Genomic DNA, 20,716 nt, shown 5'->3' with positions numbered 1-20,716 from the left:
GAACGAAAGAAGAGGACGAAGCTTAGTAACTGAGCCAGCAGCTTGTCCATGAAATTGTAATCTGTTGCTTTCTCAGTAAGGCATTTCAGACTTCCAAGAAGTCCTTGGAGAATTTCCTAGGAAATTTAGTTTAAAAGCAACCAAGGAAAGGAAGGAACTATTTATCTTGGTTCATAGGAAAACTTAATCATCTGAAAGAAGAGGCAGAGAAATTCCAAATTTCAGGCTGCTTAGATTAAAAAGGCAGAAGGTAGGTTACATAGTGCTGTGGGTTAAGACGGAAAAACCAAACTGGATTATTTTGCACAGCGGCTTGGGAAAAAATGGGGAAGAAAGAAGTAAATGATACTTTATTTAAAATAGACAAGACATTAAACCAACCACCAGATGGCAGTGTTTCCCTTGGAATTAATGCAGCGAACAGCCTTTTTCAGCTTGGGTCAGCCAAGGTCTGCTCAGATGACTCCCATGATCTGCAAATGAGAAATTGAGGAATAATATTAGTTAATTAAGAGGCAGCCCAGGAAGTCCATTTATAACCACTAGTGGACTGAAGTGAGGGAGCCTAGAAGGAAGAACAAAATGAGACAGAGGGAAAAAAGATAACTGAATAGTGCAGAAATCTCAAAGGAGCAGAAAGAGACAAGATTCTAGACTTTGGACTGATTCACACATGCAGGAATCTGCAGTCCTGGGTCTGAGTGTTGAGGGTTAGGCTTGCAATGTAATGGTATGTGGGAATAACCTTGGGAACATTTTTAAAAAGACAACTGGAACTTTCTTGGTGTTCCCCCCCCCTTGAAAACATTTCTTTATATATGTTAACATTGAACAGCCCTCTTTCCACAGAGGGTGAGGGATTCCACAGCCCTCTCTCTCCTGTCTACAAGACAGTCCTTTCAGAAGTCCCAAGAGGGTCCCCCCACATTAGCAGTCTGATTCAGGTGACCCTGAGGGCTCAGATAAATCCCCATGTGGCTTCAGTGACTCTCAGAGAGCTAAAGACTCAACCTTCAGAGTGCCAATGATCAGATGACTGCAAAGAATATAAATCGTTCCATTCCCCACCATTCAGTCAGAACTGAAGAAGCTTCTTAGATGAGAAGCGAAATGTTTTTAAGGGAAAAAAAAGGCTGGCATGTGCACAAATTGATTTCATGTAACGAGATTAAAGGGGCGCGGTGGCTCAGTGGGTTAGGACGCTGAGCTTGTCAATCAGAAGATCGGCAGTTTGGCGGGTCGAATCCTGAGTGCCGCGTAGCAGAGTGAGCGCCTGTTACTCGTCCCAGCTTCTGCCAACCTAGCAGTTCGAAAGTACGTAAAAATGCAAGTAGAAAAATAGGGACCACTACGGTGGGAAGGTAACAGCGTTCCATGCGCCTTTGGCGTCTAGTCATGCTGGCCACATGACCACGGAGACGTCCTCGGACAAACGCTGGCTCTTCGGCTTTGAAACGGAGATGAGCACCGGCCCCTAGAGTTGGAAACGACTAGCACGGATGTGTGGGGGAAACTTTACCTAACGAGATTAAATGATTTTTTTTAAAAAAAATAATAATTAAACAATTGAAAGCAGGACTGTACCACATGAAGCTCTGCAAAGCTCTAAGCATGGTTCCCCAGCCTTTTCCAGAGTTATTACTAAATTGAAATTTTAAATGGAAAAGAAAGACAAAATGGGAATTACATTAAAAGTGATTGTGCAAATTATATTTAAGCAAATGCCTCTTTGATTTAGACTCTTCTGTCCTATTCTTTGGAATCTTGAGCTTTTCTCTCCCGTTGCTTGGAATGTGGATGCTGCTAAATTTCTTTTTTCCCCTTTTTGAGTTAAGCCCAAGTGAAAATTCTGTTTGTGATATTATAGTTGAGATAGCCTTTTCAATTACTTTGGCTGATTTCAAAAGCTAAGTAGAAACATATCTGGTCAGTATTTTGATGGGAGAACCATAAAAAAAATCTTAGAGATATCAGCTAAATGGCAATGTTGAGAATTCCAACCCCTTGCTCAAGCAAGAGACCCCGTTCCATTTCAGACAAATGGCTGTCCATCTCTTAAAAACCTCCAGTGATGGAGCACTCACAACTTCTGAAGGCAAGCCATTCCACTGATTGTTTTTACTGTCAGGAAACATTTCCTTAGTTCCAGGTTGCTTCTCTCCTTGATTAGTTTCCATCCGTTGCTTCTTGTCCTGCCTTCAGGTGCTTTGGAGAATAGCTTGACTGCCTCTTCTTTGGGGCAGCCCCTGAGATCAGTGGCGTAGCGTGGAGGGTGCAGGGGGGGCCGGCCGCACCGGGCGCAACATCTGGGGGGGCGCATTAGATGCATTTTACTTTAATTACATCAGTATTTTCATAACAAACAATACATGTGCTTAGGGGGTAAGGGTTTCTTTAACTAATCTAGTGGAAGAGACTCAAGTGCTAAAATCCACGGGTTAGGGGGCGCAAATTACTTGCCTTGCCCCGGGTGCTGACAACCCACGCTACGCCACTGCCTGAGATATTGGAAGACTGCTATCATGTCACTCCTAGTCCTTCTCTTTGAAAAGAAGCTATCTTGGAACACGGCAATGATAAACCATGTCCATCTTATTGCCAAGAATATAAACACATCTATCTATGAAGATGCTTATCATACTGCAGACTTTTAGTGATGGATATCAACATCTAAAGATGGTTTATATTACCCAACTTTTTTTCTGACTGGAGGTGAGATGTTTTCAACTCAGTACTGACTCCTCTCGACTGCCTGGATAAATCTCTGGATTTATTTTCAGAAGTGGTTTGCTAGTGTCTCCTTCCTAAAGCGGAGAGAAAATAACTGGTCTAAATTTATCCAGATGGCTTCTGCACACACATCTTCCAGGTTTCCTGATATAATAATCGTTCTAGAAATTTGTCTCATTTGCACGGATGGGTTGCTGAGCTGGCAATGTAGAAATGAGTGTACACATATTTTTTTAAAGGAGTAAAATAGTGTCTGCATTCATGGATTCATGTTAAGAATGAAACAGAATAGAGACTTTTAAGTTGTTTGGATTTACATATTTTTGAGCTGCACCTGCTATTTCAAGACTTTGGTTATTATGCTTCGGGTTAGGCCTGATGGAATTATATTTTATTGATAACTTATAACATATATTTACATGACAAAATAGAGAAAAAGAGCTTCTTTTGTGCATGTGTGTGCAATATGGAATGTGGATGAGATCCTTTTTTTAAAAAAAAAGCACGATGTAGACAAAGAACAATATATTACAGCTTGCTTCAGAATACAGAATATAAAAAACAGAATTGAAAGAGACCTTTGAGGTCTTCTAGTCTAACCCCTTGCTCGAGCAGGAGATTCTATACTGTTCCAAACAAATAGCTATCCAAGCTGTCGGTTCCTGACCAATAGCTGACCCAGAACTTCTAGAGGCAAGCAATTCCGCTGATTAATTGTTCTGACATTCAGGAAATATCTCCTTAATTCTAGGTCGAATCTCTCTTTGATGAGCTTCTTATTTATAGTTGTCTTTGGACCAGGCTTATATAGGTGCTAGTTTCTTTGGAAGTAGCTCAGACGAACGTTTCTTAAAAGTATTTTGTTTTTATCCTGATCCCATGGAATGGAAAACATCCAGAGGAAGGGAATCTGGCAGAGGGGATCTTTTTTGTTTTGTTTTTGCAGAGCTGACAGATCTCTCCCTAAGCACCATTCATGCCAATTGCTTAGTCCATTCCTCTAATCTTTACATTATGCTAGCTCTTTGCAAAGTCTACTTTTTTTTGTAACTTGAGTTTAAATTCAGTTTGGCTGAAATTCCAGGTATCCCTTCTTTGCCATATTACAGTCTCTAGCTTACAATTGGGACCATCAAAGTTTATTAAATTTCAGAAAGGAAGCTACTTATGTTGTGAGCTGTGGACAAATAATAATAATAATAATAATAATAATAATAATAATAATAATAATAATAATAATAATAATAATAATAATAATAATAATAATAACTGGAGAAGATAACAAAATACAAAGACCTACAAATAGAAATAGAAATAGACTGTGGCAAAGGCAAGCAAGGGTAGTACCAATAGTAATAGGCGCCTTGGGTGCAATCCCAAAACAACTGGAGCACCACTTGAACACCATTGGCATTGACAAATTCGCCATTAGTCAATTGCAAAAGGAGGCCTTACTAGGAACTGCTTCCATCCTGCGACGATATGTGTAATACCATCAAACATCCACATCTGCCTATCCCAGGTCCTTGGTAAGGACTCGATAGGTAGACAAAAATGCCAAATCTAGTCTGAACGTCTGGCTGACTGTGCGATGATTGATAATGATGATGATGATGATGATGATGATGATGATGATGATGATGTTGGAAGGGACCTTGGAGGTCTTCTAGTCCAACCCCCTGTTCAAGCAGGAAACCCTATACCATTTCGGACAAATGGCTGTCCAGTCTCTTCTTAAAAACTTCCAGTGTTGAAGCATTCACAGCTTCTGGAGGCAGGTTGTTCCATTAATATTAATTGATCCCACATTGTATGTTGGCAATCCATCAGAAAGAGAGATTGCATAAAGTAAGATCCAGCAAATAGTAAGCTAGGAGTTGAGATGGTAAGTCAAGTGGAGACCAGAAAAATGGAGAAGAGCATGAGAAGTGTCAAACTTAGGCCTTCAAATCCATCATTCTACATCAGGGTTTCTCAACCATGGCAACTTTAAGATATATGGACTTCGGGAAGTCCGCAGGCTTGGATGTCAAGAGATGAGAGATTAATTCGTAGATAGAATTTTATGATCCTAAATAGTTTTTCTTGGCAGATCAGTTATTGTTGAGTTTCTCCCAAGGGAACGAGATCTGAAGTGACAGAACTGACAGTTCCTGGGAGAAGTTGAGTAAACTACCTTCCATCTCTCCAGTGCAAAATATTTGTGCAAGCTCTGTATATTTTCTAAATCTTTACTCCCAGCAAGTAGACTTTTCGAGTGGCAGAACATCACCCTAAATTTCAGATTTTAAACTTTGAGTCCTTAAAGGCAGGTGGATCCTCTGAGCATTGCTTTTGCCTTTCTCTGCTTCTAAGTCAGTTCAATTCCCCACCCCCACTGTTGCTTTTAGTCCCCTGAAGCTAATGGATCAGAAAATGGAGGATACAGGTAAGGAAATCCCAAATAATTTAAATAACTCTTGAGATGATCTTTTAGCTTACTTGTTTGACTGCCTTGAAGGAAAATCAGCCATCCAATCAATCAGTTTTGATACTTATGATACCATGATATGGTATCATTCTTGTCACATTGCAGGGCAATTCAATCTCCAGATACCGAGGACCCCCAAACCCAGTTTAAAAAGAATGATAACATTGGGAGTAATTCACTATTACTGCCATATATCATTGTGGCTAAATAGCAACAATAGGTTTGAAAGCCATCTTGGCTTTGCAGGGAAATAAAATCAACTTGGTTTGAATGAGTTTCATTTTTTCATAAGGTCACCTCTGATTTCTTTGTCCTCATTTTGCTTTTCAATCATATAGGCTTCCAGTTTTTTTTTCTTTTTTAAAATATATAAAAACCTGCTTCTCAGCAGCAGAACTTGGCTGAATATTTGATAGGGGTTGTTCAATTGGTTGTGAGCAAAATAAACAGACCGTAGATATAACTGCAGCTTTGTCCTGATTTTATTTTAAAAGAAACACCAAATAATAGAGAAATAATCACATTTTTTTCACATTAAAATTGGCTTCGAATTTGATGCCCACTTTTTGTTTTTTAAAGTACACAATTTAGTTTGCCCTTTTGTCTAATGTACATCATTTTGGTCAACAATTTAAGTTAACATAACTTACTTTGTACGGGATCTTTATGCAAATGCCTTTGTACACCGCACTCATTTTTGTGCAGCTTTTTTTTTTGCTAACGATTGTTCATTTTTACGGCTACACTGCACTCCAGAATGAGAAGTGAAAAATGTGGAACAATAGCTAAGGTTCAGCTTCCTATTGGTTTGGAACCACCAGATAAATAAATGTGCATTCGAACATGAAATGAAGGCCTTTCTTTCCTGCTCCTTCCGTGTAGGCTAAAGGGCTAAAATGGTCAGGAATGTGCCTTCTCCATTCACAACGCTTAAACCTATGTGCTATGAAGCAAACATTTGTAGGTATCATATATTTTACACCCTTGTTACCTAGGTTTTACTCCTGAAGCATGCCAGCTGATCTGAGCAGCAATAAAGGAGAAAAAAAAATGCTTTGGATTGCATTAGGTTTACTGGCCTCTCAATAAAAGCTTTAGGCACAAGCCTTTTTAAAGCATGTTTTATTCTTGGTGCTTTATTTATTTCTCATGAAGTATCAATCTCTGCCCCCCCTCCCTCTTTCTCTCTCTTTCTGTGACATGCTTTTTCTTCAATTAATCATTTTGATTTCCTCACGCTGTGCATATGTCATTTTTCCTTGCAGTGTTAAGACTTTATCAAGTTCCTATCTTGTTGTGTTTAATAAATCATTTGTTGGCTGTACACAGAGCAGGGTCTTTCGAGTGAGTATTAGAACATTTCGTTGCTGCTACATTACTTTCCTTTGACACTTCGGTTTTTCACTTATGAGCTGTAACTCAAAATAAAACAACCGCTCCCCCCCAAAAAAAGGGGGGGAAAGAAAAGAAACAAGGAACAAGACAGCCACTGGAAAAATAGGAGAGAGAATCTAATTTCCAAACATTTGTTTCAATAATCATACAAACTTCATCTAATCATATTTATCATCATTTCTTCTGCTTCCAAAGATGCCCTGAAAAACTTATGACTTATCAACTACGAGGAAAAAAAGGAAGAAAGGAGGCAAGGAGAAAAAGTAATAAGTCTAAAATGTAAGTGACAGAGAAGGTAGAGGAAAATCTGTCATTAAAATGCCTTTAATCCATTCAATGGGTCGTTCAGACTTTCATAACATATGCCAACCCTTCTTTTTCTTCTTTTTGGAATCTAATACCATGTTTTGCTGTCTAATACAAAATAAACACCGTCCTGTATAATTATCACTGCTGGGTCAATCATTAAAAATGGGAATCTCTGGTAGCCATTGTGTCTTTATAGCGTGTCCTCTTTGACCTTCTGCTCTTCAAGTATGACGGATCTCAACTCCCAGAAGCCCCCAACAGTCAAAATTGGCTCTTGGATTCTGGGAATTAAAGTCCATCATACCTGAAGGACACTGAGTGTGTGTGTGTGTGTGGGGGGGGGGAAAAATGAACTCTAGACACAAGTGGTGTGCGCGAATATGAAAGCTTTTGCCCAGAAATATTGAATAAACATTGAAATAAGTCCCCACTGCCAGCTAAATTACTTTGGTGCCTCGGGCAAAACATCGCACTGCTGTTTTTCTACGCTTGGTTTCTCCCTCTCACTTTCCCGGCCCATTGATGGCTGGTCTGAGACATTTTGTTCCCAAAAGCAAAGTATCAAATATAACCTTTTGCTTCTATAACATCCTATGTGCACCTCGGCTCAGATTTGTGCACTACGCATTATAGAGATTATAGGAAGATGTTCTAGTTATCCTTGCAACAGGAGTAGGTGTTTCTACTCAGATTGACTCAGCAATTTAGATATTGTTATGCTGGCCATTGTTCCACCCATTTTGTCTGTAGTAAACCCAATTACTGGAAATTTTAGCTGCCTTCCTGATCAAGAAATTTCAACTTTCCTGTTTGATCAAGGAGGGAACTACAGCTATCTTTTTAAATAAAAGACTGGAAACCCTTATAGATATTTTGCTGAAAATGGATATAAATGAACTGCTGGTTTTGGAATGTATTGATTGAAAGGATTGGCTTATGTGAAGAAAGATCTGTGATAGATGATATGGAAGGGTGAAAGTCATAATTGCTATGTTAAGAAGATCAGAAATTCCCTCTTTAAATTCCTTTCACTTGCTTCTTTTGTTATTTTTTTATTCTTTTATAATTTTTTTCCTATTTCTTCCAAGTGTCTGCAGGTTTTTTTTAAAAAACCCTCATTTTAATAAAAAATGCTAAGAAAAATAAATAATCTTCCTTCTGTAAGACCTAACCTGGATAACCATTACAAAGATGGTCAAGATTCTACCAACAGCTGCATTTTGCAGAATCTGGATGGTGCTGTCTTCTTGTTATTGTTTCAGGCTGGGGTTTATCTTGCATTTTAAACTTTTGCATTTGTGTTTGATTTGCCACAATTCAACCTTTAGACACATTTGGCCTGGACGATGGAGTCTTCATTGACATATTGCAAGCCATTTTGGGGAGAAACCTCTGAAGTTGGTCTGGCAACCATTCCAACAACTGTCTGACTCTCTACCTAACTAATTTGCTCTGGCTGATGAAGTTGCTTGGATGAGCAATGAAACCAAACAAAGTTTGGTCCAGTTGACATGATTTAGCCTTTAGACACACTTCATATAAAAAAAAGGTAAAGGTTCCCCTGCACATGCGTGCTAGTCGTTTCCGACTCTAGGGGCCGGTGCTCATCTCCATTTCAAAGCCGAAGAGCCAGCGCTTGTCCGAGGACGTCTCCGTGGTCATGTGGCCGGCATGACTAGATGCCAAAGGCGCACAGAACGCTGTTACCTTCCCACCGTAGTGGTCCCTATTTTTCTACTTGCATTTTTACGTGCTTTCGAACTGCTAGGGATGAGTAACAGGCGCTCACTGTTACACGGCACTCAGGATTCGACCTGCCAAACTGCCGACCTTCTGATCGACAAGCTCAGCGTCCTAACCCACTGATAGCTTCCAGCAAACCACCCAGACTTTCCACAAATTTGTGAATGAAGAAATGTGGTAAAATATTTTCAACAGGAGGGAGGCATTTTCTGGGATAGCACATTTTCTTGGTTATTACCAGAGCATCTGTATTTCAGGATGGAAGAAACCTGTTTGAAAATTTCTTTTCTGAAATTGAGATTGAAGGCCTGGGAGTCCAGGGAGGCTGCTAAACAGAGGATCATACAAGGAAAGACATCATCCATACTTTTTGGTTGTCTTTTCCTTAAGGGAGGAGAACATTCTACGTCCTTCCTATGAGAATTTCCCCAAGTTTCTCTGTCTCCCTGAAAGATATTTTAAAAGCATTTTTTTTTGTTCATCGCATTGGATGAAAACTGCTGTTGGTAATTTAGAAGGAGAAAACCCAGGGTCAGCTGTGTAGACAAGCTTCTGCATCCTAGCATTTTCCTATAAGCAACCAATAAATGGCGTTGTCTCTTTTTCTTTTGCTGCCAGAAAAGAGGATTGACCCTTGTCAGATTTTTCTATCTCCACTGTCTAAAGAACCAGGGTTCAGTTCTTTGGGCAAGGAAGGCAGAAACTTGAGAAGTGGCATTCTTCCTTTCTGCCTGAAAAATAAAATAAATCCCAGAATGATGTTCTGCCCAAATCATCTGCTGAAGGGGCTGCCTCATGCTGTTGAAGGCCCTTTGGCTGCCATTGTGATGGGTCGCAGGAGTGACCAAACATAGAGTTGAAGGGTCCTTAGTGATCTCTGAGCTTGGTTGCTGTCTTGCAAATGCTTCATTACCCAAACTAGGTAGCATCATCAGTGGTAAAAGTAGAGTTGAGCACTATTGGTCAACTCCATCAAACGTGATTGCTCTTCCGTGGTCAATGGAAGATAACGTCAGAGCTACAAACAATTCTTACTTTATGATATTAATCCTGAAATAGCGTATAAGATTGCAGGTTCTGTCTGGAGGCATACAAAATTAAACAAAGAATAATTAAGAGCAACTTAACTTGTTTGAGCAGGGAATGATTGTATTACGGTATCTTCCTCAGATTGTTCAGGAGCTCTATAATTCTATATTTAAGGTTAGTTTTAACCAATCATTCCTCCTTATTTATTTTAGGATGTTCTAGATATTTGAAAACTATTTTTTTTAAATTTTGCTTTCTTTCTGCTGGCTAATGACCACAATAGAGTGATTTGATTTGATTTGATTAGTCTTCAGTGGTCAATGGAGGCTAATGTCACAGCTCAGTTAGCAGCTGAAAAAAATCCAGCTTAGCTCGGAGGGACTGAATTTGAATGGAAGTACATTCAGGTAATCCTATAGAATAGCATTTCCCCCACAATCCAGGTGGCACTGACCCTGTCTGTGTTTCGTAAAGCTTTGAAAATCTAATTTGGCCCATATATTGGATCAGGGGTACCTGTGAACCCATCTGGAACAATTGTTTCAAATGTTGGTTTGCCTTCACTGGAATTAGATGATATGTTTCAGGATTGCTTTTTTTTAGAATTGTTTTTTGTTTTAATTTTGCACTTCCCTGTTTTTGAGAAGGTGGCTACAGTATAACAAAAAATATACAAGCAAACATGCAGGGCATGGAACCAAGTATCCATCATTAATACCTACTGCATATTCTATGAACAAGGAAAAAAAAATCAAGTCTCTTCTTGTGTAAAAAGTAATACTGCCGTGTGAAAAGTTTGCGATATGCCTATAAATACTAAGTTACCATTGCTGCTTGCTCAGTAAACAAGGGCATCCACAGTTAGCCATAATGATATCTAAATGATGTCTGACTTCATGACATAAAATCTGCCTTCCATATTTGCAGCAATGTTGCAAGCAGAAAGATGTAATGAGGTGTTTCCTTCAGGTCTTGTGCTTCCAAGTCATCAAATGCTTTAGAGGCGAATGCCAATACCTTGAACTGGGACCAGAAATCAGCATTTCATTCTGTTGACCCATTGACAGATGACACTTCTTTGGGGCTTAGGGAAGATCACCAAGGTCTTTCTCGTCCATGGACTGAAGCTGTCTAGGTGTTCCCTTCAAAACAGCCTCCCAAATTTACAGTTAAGGTGTCAGAGGGAAAGGAAGGCAGAGACTAAAAATATTTCTATTTGATAAATCCATAAATAAAGATCAGAGTATTTCCCCCCCCCCCACTTTCAATGAGTTAGCTTTCGTAAAGCCCTCCCTTTCCATTTTTCACTTAAAACTTGCTTTGCACCGGGAAGCTAAACATAAAATAATTGTTTTATCTTCATTAAATAAAGAGATTTTGGTTAGCGCATGCAAAGAAATTCTCATGCATTTGCTTTCTTTCAGAGCTCTGGAGTTCTGAAAGAGAATTTGCTCTCAAAATACCTTTCAAAGGAGGAGTAAATCTCAGCGAGAATCTCCTTTGAAAAGGAGATGTCGATTATTGAACCAGTAGCTTTCTGCATGCAGAACAGTTGCTTTTCCACTGAGCATTTGAGCCCCTGTATTTGCAAATCTCCCAGAAACAGCCCTGCATTTTTCCAGGCAATTGGAAAGGTTTTGCTTATGGCCAGGAAAAATTATCTATGGATTTGCCCACTCAGAGTTGTTGATTTCAACCAGTATCGTGTTCAAAGAATTTTGAAAAACCAATCTACCACAGTTTCCATGATTTAGTACCTTTTCCCTAATTCTGGCATTAGGAACATGTGTGTAATTTTTACTTCCTTATTAGTTCCTTGCAGTGAGAGTCTTGACAAGTGACCTAAAACCTCCCTGGCTTCTTATCTTTCCTTAATTCCCAAGAGAAGACCTCAGGAGATAAGCATCAATCTTTTTCTGATGTGGACAACTAGAGAGCCTCAGAGAGTGATAATGGGGTCACACAACAGAAAACAGCTGCGCAAGTGTGGTGGCAATAATCAGCCGTAACTCTCACCAAGTGAAATCTGAAAGGAATTCTCATCTGAGGATAATAGCAAAAGCAGAACTGTCTTACACAGGAGAAAGAAACTATGGTATGACTGCAAGAGAGACTATGGCTCCATTTGGACCATCTGATGAGATTAATTCTCCTCTTGCCTAGTTACCAGGTTGTGTTTCCATAGTTGTTCTGATTTTGCAGGAAGTTTAGAGTTGCAAAGTAGTCCACACAAGAAGTAGAAGGTTACATTAACAGAATCTTGCAAGCTTGAAAGAACATCTCCTCCTCCTCCTCTTTTACACTCTATGAAACTGATGTAGGAGAAGAGCAGGCTAAGCTAGAAGGTGGGGTTAAATGTGTCATAAGCTTGGAGTCATTATGTTGCCATGAGAGACCCAAGTCCAGCTCTCCCTTGAATTCCATTGGCCGTTATCTGGCACAAACTTAGTTGACTGGATTCTTGTGTGTAGGTAGCAATAATAAATTCGTCTATGATTTGAACTTAATGAATGCTCCTGGTTATTTGCACCTGACACTCAGAAGGATGACCCCTTGCCATGCACTTGTTGCTTGGGTGGGCTCAGCTGCCTCTTCCCTGACCATTGTCTCCAAGGTCATTCACACATACTATCAGAAGAGACCTAACCTGACCGCACTCATCTTCTCCTCCTCCTCTCTTTTTTTGACCACTGAATATCAAGCTTTGATGCCTCATTGGCAGCACAGAGAGCAAGATGGCATTTTGTTTTGGCTTAAAAATAAGCCGGTGATTGATGTTCCAGAACTGAAGGAAAGTATTTTTCTTGCTTGTAGCTCCTTGTTTGCCACCCATCCTGTAGCTGTCAAAAACGACACCGCTGCTTTCCCATAATAAAATGTCCATCAGCGGCCTCGGGGCCAATGTGCCAGTTTTAATCAACCCAAAGCCCTTTATTTTCAAATAAGTCCCAGCAATTGTGCTCTGTGTGTGCTGCTTCTTTTGCCCGTAATGTGGTACTCAATTGGTGTAATGGGAACACAAGCCATTAATAAAAGATTAAAGGGAAACGTGGCAGGAGGGAGCCTCGAAAAGCTTTGAGAATTTAAAATTCCAAGCATATCTCCATAGACGTGTCTTTATAAAAGGCAGTTTCCTCGACAGGTGTTGAAATGAAGTTCCCTCTACATGTTCAATTATAAAATCAGACATGTGAACTTTCAGATTGCTGTGCTGAGCAAAACAGATGCAGGCTTTTTAAAGATGATTAAATTAAAGGAATTCAGAGTTTTTAAGAATCAGAGTCTCCTACGAGCACAGTTGGAAAACTGCAGCCTGCTATTCTTCCCAACCTCATTAAACTGTCATAAATGAGAATGCTATATCTCTTGGCTTCCCCTTTGTGATTGCCAGAGGGTTCGCCTTGCAAATCTGCAGCTCCTTTGCAAACCGGACGCCACCCCCTTACGCCGTAGAAGTATTTTGGGTGACAACAAAGCTGTCTCCCTTGGTGCGCTGCCTTGTGATGTCACAATTGCAGGAAGACAACATTGCAAGTAATACTTGGAACTGGACCTCCCTGGCAGGGCTGCCACTTATCTGATGAGTTCCCAAGAGACTGATCACAATGGCTAGATTATATTTGAATTAAACAATTGCCTCCAGGAGTTGTGCGTGTTCCGTCACTGGAAGTTTTTAAGAAGAGATAGTTCTCCCTAGCCATGATAGGGTCTCATTCTGGAGCAGGGAGTTACGACTAGAAGACCTCCACGGTCCCTTCCAATTCTGTTATTCTACAATTCTGTGAGTCTCTCCACCCAGTTCTCCATATTTTCTCCCAATCCCATTTTTACCCTTTCCCCAGTTAGCCAACTCAGTTCTCAGTTTACCAGTTACTTTCCCTCTATTAATTGTCAAAAACTGGAGTTCCCCCACTTCCACCAATACCACAATCTTCTTATGAATAATTGTTGCTAGTTATGCTTCCTTACAGTGTAATCCGTTTGTTTTCTGCCTCCCAGGATCTTGTGTTTTTCCAACAAAAGTCTGGTATTACATAAGCCTTAAATGAGGTGCTTAAAGCTTCTTGGGTTTTCCTTAGAATATTTACTAAGATTGGGGAATCTCTGATTATTTCCATGCTAATAATTTGGAGCATAATATAAGGGCCATTCAATCCTGTTTGTGCCAAAAATCACAGCAATGTGGGCAAGCTTTGTTTCACTTCAAGGAACGGCTGCTTAATACTATAACCGAGTTTAAGTCATGTATGCAGAGTGGTCTGCTATGATTTCTCTTTTTCTTTTGTACATGGGAATCTCTGGTTGACTGTACTGTTTTCAGTTACATACAGTATGTACCGTATTGGCACTCATTCCAATATAACCGGGGATATAAATAGACCATTAAAAAAAATCTGAGTGTGCGTTTTGAGAAAGACTTTTTATTTCTTTTTCCAAGATTCACCAGAGTCCCAACTAGAGTGAAATCCTATGTATAGTCATTCCCGGTTATTATATTTACTTTTATTATTATTCTATTTTAATTTCCTAGATGTGCATGTGTTTGGGGTCTATAATTCCTTCCTTCCTTCCTTCCTTCCTTCCTTCCTTCCTTCCTTCCTTCCTTCCTTCCTTCCTTCCTTACCTTTTCCAATCTTCCTTCCTTCCCCAATCTCTCTCCTTCCTTCCTTCCTTCCTTCCTTCCTTCCTTCCTTCCTTCCTTCCTTCCTTCCTTACCTTTTCCAATCTTCCTTCCTTCCCCAATCTCTCTCCTTCCTTCCTTCCTTCCTTCCTTCCTTCCTTCCTTCCTTCCTTCCTTCCTTCCTTCCCTCCTTCCTTCCTTCCTTCCTTCCCCAATCTCCTTCCTTCCTTCCTTCCTTCCTTCCTTCCTTCCTTCCTTCCTTCCTTCCTTCTTTCCTTCCTTCCTTCCTTCCTTCCTTCCTTCCTTCCTTCCTTCCTTCCTTCCTTCCTTCCTTCCTTCCTTCCTTTTTCCAATCTTCCTTCCTTCCTTCCTTCCTTCCTTCCTTCCTTCCTTCCTTCCTTCCTTCCTTCCTTCCTTCCTTCCTTCCTTCCTTCCTTCCTTCCTTCCTTCCTTTCCTTTTCCAATCTTCCTTCCTTCCTTCCTTCCTCCCTCTCCCTCTCCCTCTATGTATAAGCCCTTTTCATTTTAAGGGTATGTATAATGAGGATTGCTGTTTGTATGTTTTTATGCTTGAAATTATGAATTTCTTTGGCTGTTTTCACTCTGTGCTATGGTGTGTGCTATTGATCAGTGAGAGCTCATTGGATCTTTCATTGGCTTTTGTGAACCACTGCAGGCTGGTTTAACTGGAAATAAGCAGGGTAAAACTACAACGGATAAATACTAAGTAAGCCCCACAGCCTGATTCGGAGGGGTTTGGGGCAGTGGGAGAGAAGAGAAGAGTGTTTAAAAGTGAAATAGGTTGGGGACTTTAACAGGCAAGCCTTCTGGGTTCAACTCTGATTTGGTGCAATGATGCAGTAGATTTTGTGCCTGATTGTTTTGCTTTGCTCACAGTTCCTTCCCTTTGGCCCTTTTTGCCCCTAAGATTTCATTTACAACCGATAAGTAAGCAACAGGGAAAGGAAGTGAACTGGTTGCCTTCTTCAATCTGTCCACGGGCTGCAAAAATTTTCAGAGTCATACAGTTATTTGAGCGCAATATATAGTTCAGGAAAAAAGAAAAATGCTTCACTGTCAAGGAATGTCATACTGTCACAAAGGGTGCGACGTTCTTCCATTTTCTAGTTGTAAACATGCCTCAGACAGGCAGGGCTTTTATTCCTGCCAAGGGCAGAAAAAGTGATTTGACAGGTTAAAGTCATTACGGTGAAAGAAACCGGCTTCATAATTGTTCAAATTAGACTCTACATCAAATTTCCTGAGAATTCAAAAGCAGGATAATTTGTATTTGAGGAAAACTTGCGATGTGAGCTGGCATTCGAAATGTCTGAATAATCAAGTGTTTAGATACAGCGCAGGAGCTTCTGTTTACTTAAGATTTTTTTTTTAACAGTCTCGACAAGGTGTGGGATTTTTAAAACGTTCGCTCAAGTTTTGCAGTGAAAAGTCATTTAATTCTTTTCTTTATAATGTGCATATGACCCCTTGCCATGCAATATGTCCCTTGGCATGCTACTGAAACACATTTGAATAGAGGGCCATGCAGTAATAAAACACCAACATTAAGATCAAGTGTAATAAACAAACTTTTGTACAACAAGGAGGATAATTTACTTTGGGGATTGAAAGGCTATGATGAAGTAAAAGTATTTTTAATACTTACCACCTGACAGGATCATTTGTGATATGGGTTGGGAAAGAGATTTGTTGATAGGAAGAAGCATTCAAATATTTCACTTCTTTCCTTTACATTTTGGCTTGTCTGAAAACAAGAAAAAGAGCTGCTACCTATTTGGGAGGAAATTAAGAGAACTGAAATGAGCATACACACACCCACGGATACATACAGTGCGGTGTGTGAGAGAGGCTGTAGGAAATTAAAATAGGGAACACTCACTGGAGCAGAAAAAGGGAAAACTAAATTAACCACATAAAGATACGAGAAGCATTTCAAATATGCCTCTAAGTAAGAGAATTTAACATACAGCACACGGAATATAGAATAACAGATCTGGAAGGGACCTTGGAGATCTTCTAGTCCAACCCCCTGCTCAAGCAGGAAAACTTATACCATCCTGGTCTTCTTGAAAACCTCCAGTGATGGAGCATCCACATCTCTGGAGGCAAGCCGTTCCACTGGTTAATGGTTAATGTTACCTGTTAATGGAAGTTTTCGTTCTGTTTTGAATTCCTAGATGGAGGTTGATTTGTACCCGTAGTTGCAGTTATGGCACAACATTTTGTTGTAAGTATGGATGTATGGATCTGTATGAGTATTTCAGAGTGTGAACATAATATCTTTTCTGTCCTTTCACTCTGTTCGTCCTTGCCTTTGTTCCAAATTTGCTACTATTTTCAAAGAAAGGAATATCTGAGTCTACATAGCAGTGAAATATTGATGCAATGTCGTCTCCTGGCTATGATCATTGTGACATTGTTGGAATTGTTCTGTCCTATCAAACTTGCTCAGCTTGTTAGCTCTATTGTTTGCGTCTCACCGGGAGCTGTGATATGGCATCTTCATGGCAGAAGATGGAGAAGGATATGTTGGCTTGCAACAAAATGGAAATAAGCTCAGGAGCCTTCAATAAATGCAGGTTTATGTTTCCGCTCAGAACTCAGCAATTAGATTTTTCAATAATGCTTTTGGGGGAGGTAATGGATATTTGCTAGAGGCAACGGAAGTGGATATTTGTATTTGGCTTGATAGAATCACAGGAATATTTCAATCGGAAGAAAGGTGAAAATGTTTTGATCAATCTGCAAGCTGGGAGAATCAATTAAAAAGGAAACCATAATTAATCTAAGTTGTTTTACAAAGAATTAATCTTGGTAAATATGAATAAACAAGCAAACTGACAAGATGATACAATACAATACAAAAAAAGAGACCCTAGAAATTGTGCAGAGAAGAGCAACAAAGGGGATAAGGGGTCTGGAGGATAAACTATATGATGAAAGGATGAGGGAGCTAAGAGAAAGAGTAGGGGTGACATGACAGCTGTCTTCCAGTACTTGAGGGGCTGTCACAGAGAAGAGGGCTGTCCAAAGCATCAGAAGCAGGACAAGAAGTAATGGATGGAATTAATGGGTGCTAAATCTGGTACTGCAGAGAAACTTCCTGGCAGTGTGAAGAGTTAATCAATGGAAGAGCTTGCCTCCTGGAGTTATGGGTGCTCCATCACTGGAGGTTTTCAAAAATGGACTGGACAACCAGTTGACCAGGATGGTATAAGGTCTGCTGCTTTGAGCAGGGGGATGGACTAGAAGATCTATGAGGTACCTTCCAGCCCTATGGTTCTATGTTCTAAAACCTCCTGTTCTCTCCTGCTCCTCCTCCTCAAAGGTAACAATTGCAATCTTCAGAATGGTGGAATTATTTTTCTAAGACAGTAGAATATTTCTTCTGAGAAGTGGATTCCTGCTTTTAATAGTTGCAGACAGAGGCTCTATTCCTTTTCCCTTACGCTACTAAGCACAGCCCTGATCAGGAAGTCCTGAAAGCAGAATAGGAGTGACTTACTGTGTTTTGAAAGCATACGCATTGCTGTCTAAAGAGAGTCACTTCTGCAAGCTTATTGTGTAATGTTGTCTAACATTATCTTGAGATTTATTTATTCAGCACATTTCTATATCACCCATCTCATTTAAGTAACTCTGGGCGGCTTACAATAAAAACAATAAAAATTCTCTTACTAGCTGCTTTAGAGAGGAATAGAAAATGCCAGATTGCACATCTTTCCTTCCTTAATTTTACTTTTCAAACTCCAAAAATTGGCCAGCGAAATCTCTGGTTTGTGCATGAATCTTCTGTGAATTCATAAGTTGCTCTCAGCAAGAGATATTGCCTTGAATTGTGCTCTATATTAGTATTTAAAAGGAAGAGGAGATTCAAAATGTCTTTGCTAATTTTATCATATTCCCTCACTGTAAAGAAAAAAGCAATGTTGAAATATTTTATATATCTCTGCTCTTCCTCCTCCCTTTTTCTCAAAGAGAGAGAGAGAGAGAGAGAGAGAGAGAGAGAGAGAGAGAGAGAGAGAGAGAGAGAGAGAGAGAGAGAGAGAGAGAGAGAGAGAGGCAGCACACATTTACTTGACATTTTGAGTACTAATATTTTAAGGTTCATTAGCTACCTTCAGGATCTGGTTTTGTATTTTTTTTCATTCCTCTCAATTTTAATGAAGTAACATTTTGAGAGTAATCCATCTTAATATTTTTACAGTATGGCTGTTACCAAACCTCTGAAATAGCACTGCAGAGATAATGCTTTTAATTTAAGTCGTGAAGGCTGTCTATATTTTTTTGATTCTCTCTGTCTGTTTGCTTGTCTGTATCTCCTTTCTCTCTCTCTCTTCAATCTCTCTCTCTGTCTCTTTCATTTCTCTCTCATCTATATCTGTTTGTCTCTCTCTAATCTCGCTCTCTCTCATATCTCTCTCTCTATCATCTCTCTCTCTATTACTATATCTCTCTCTCTATCATCTCTCTCATCTCTCTCTCTTATCTATCTATCATCTATCTATCTATCTATCTATCTATCTATCTATCTATCTATCTATCTATCTATCTATCTATCTATCTATCTATCTATCATCTATCTATCTATCTATCTATCTATCTATCTATCTATCTATCTATCTATCTATCTATCTATCTATCTATCTATCTACTGTATCTCTATCATCTATCTATTACTATATCTGTCTCTCTATCATCTATATCTATCATCTATCTCTCTATTTCTCTATCGCTCTATTTCTCTCTATCATCTCTCTCTCTCTCTCTCATCTATCTATTACTATATCTATCTATTATCTATCTATCTATCTATCTATCTATCTATCTATCTATCTATCTATCTATCTATCTATCTATCTATCTATCTATCTATCTATCTATCTATCCATCTATCTATCTGTCTATCTATCATCTATATCTATCATCTATCTCTCTATTTCTCTCTCTCTCTATTTCTCTCTCTCTCATCTCTCTCCTATCTATCTATCTATCATCTATCTATCTATCTATCTATCTATCTATCTATCTATCTATCTATCTATCTATCTATCTATCATCTATATCTATCTATCTATCTCTATTTCTCTATCTCTCTATTTCTCTCTCTTCTATCTATCATCTATCTATCTATCTATCTATCTATCTATCTATCTATCTATCTATCTATCTATCTATCTATCATCTATCTCTCTATTTCTCTCTCTCTCTATTTCTCTCTCTCTCTATTTCTCTCTCTCTCTCTCTGAAAGAAAGAACACCCCCCCTTAACTAGCTCTCATTTCTATTCCATTAAGTCTATCTTCCTGCCTTCCACTCCCCATCTTGTAACTTGGCCTCTTTTAAACTCTCATTTGGTGAATACTCGCTTCTAATCTGATACCTCAGTATACATATCTAAACACGATCAGTGACAGTTTTAGCTGCAGGGCGAGACTTTCTGTGACAAGGGCAGCCCGTCTGATTGGAGGCCATTCATTGCAAGTGACTGCAGCTGTCTTTTCAGCTGACACTTGGAGCCTTGAAGAACGAGTTCGACGAAAGCTCTTTGGACAGAAAACTTCCCCTGACAAGAAGGTGACAGCTCCTTCCACAGCTGCCCTGTGATAGGCCTTGCATAGGCTGGGGGGGGGATGGGGAACATGGTAGCCAGTCTAAATTGGTGTAAGGCCGTGCAATTGTGGGGCAAGGCCATTCTAGCAGATTTGCGAGGCAAAAGCAGAGGATGGAAGGGAAAGTCACTTTGGTAGGACACACTGGGTTTTTCTAAAGACCAGGTTTCTTCAAGAATAGGAAAATTGAACCTTTGCCAGCTCCTGGAGCTCATTCAATCTTAGCATGTATATGGTTTGGTCAAATACTTTTTTCCCATTGGGTTTTAACTAGTACTACTATATGTGGCACAGTCAGCCAGAAGTTCAGACTGGATTAATGAGTGTCTAGTTTAATGAAGAGAAGGACAAAGGGTGACATGATAGCAGTGTTCCAATATCTCAGGGGTTGCCACAAAGAAGACGGGGTCTAGCTATTCTCCAAAGCACCTGAAGGCAGGGCAAGAAGCAATGGATGGAAACTGATCAAGCAGAGAAGCAACCTAGAAGTAAGGAGAAATTTTCTGACAGCTAGAACAATTAATCAGTGAAACAACCTGCCTACAGAAGTTGTGGATGCTCCAACACTGGAAGTTTTTAAGACGAGACTGAACAACCTTTTGTCTGAAATGGTATAGGGTTTCCTGCCTGAGCAGGGGCTTGGCCCTCCAAAAGTCCCTTCCAACTCTGCTATTCTATTCTATTCTATTCTATTCTATTCTATTCTATTCTATTCTATTCTATTCTATTCTATTCTATTCTATTCTATTCTATTCTATTCTATTCTATTCTATTCTATTCTATTCT

This window comes from Vipera berus (genome assembly GCF_964194415.1).
Source record: "Vipera berus genome assembly, chromosome: 10".
In the NCBI taxonomy this organism is placed as follows: domain Eukaryota; kingdom Metazoa; phylum Chordata; class Lepidosauria; order Squamata; family Viperidae; genus Vipera; species Vipera berus.
The sequence above is the reverse complement of the archived record's forward strand: the minus strand, read 5'-3'. Positions refer to the sequence as shown.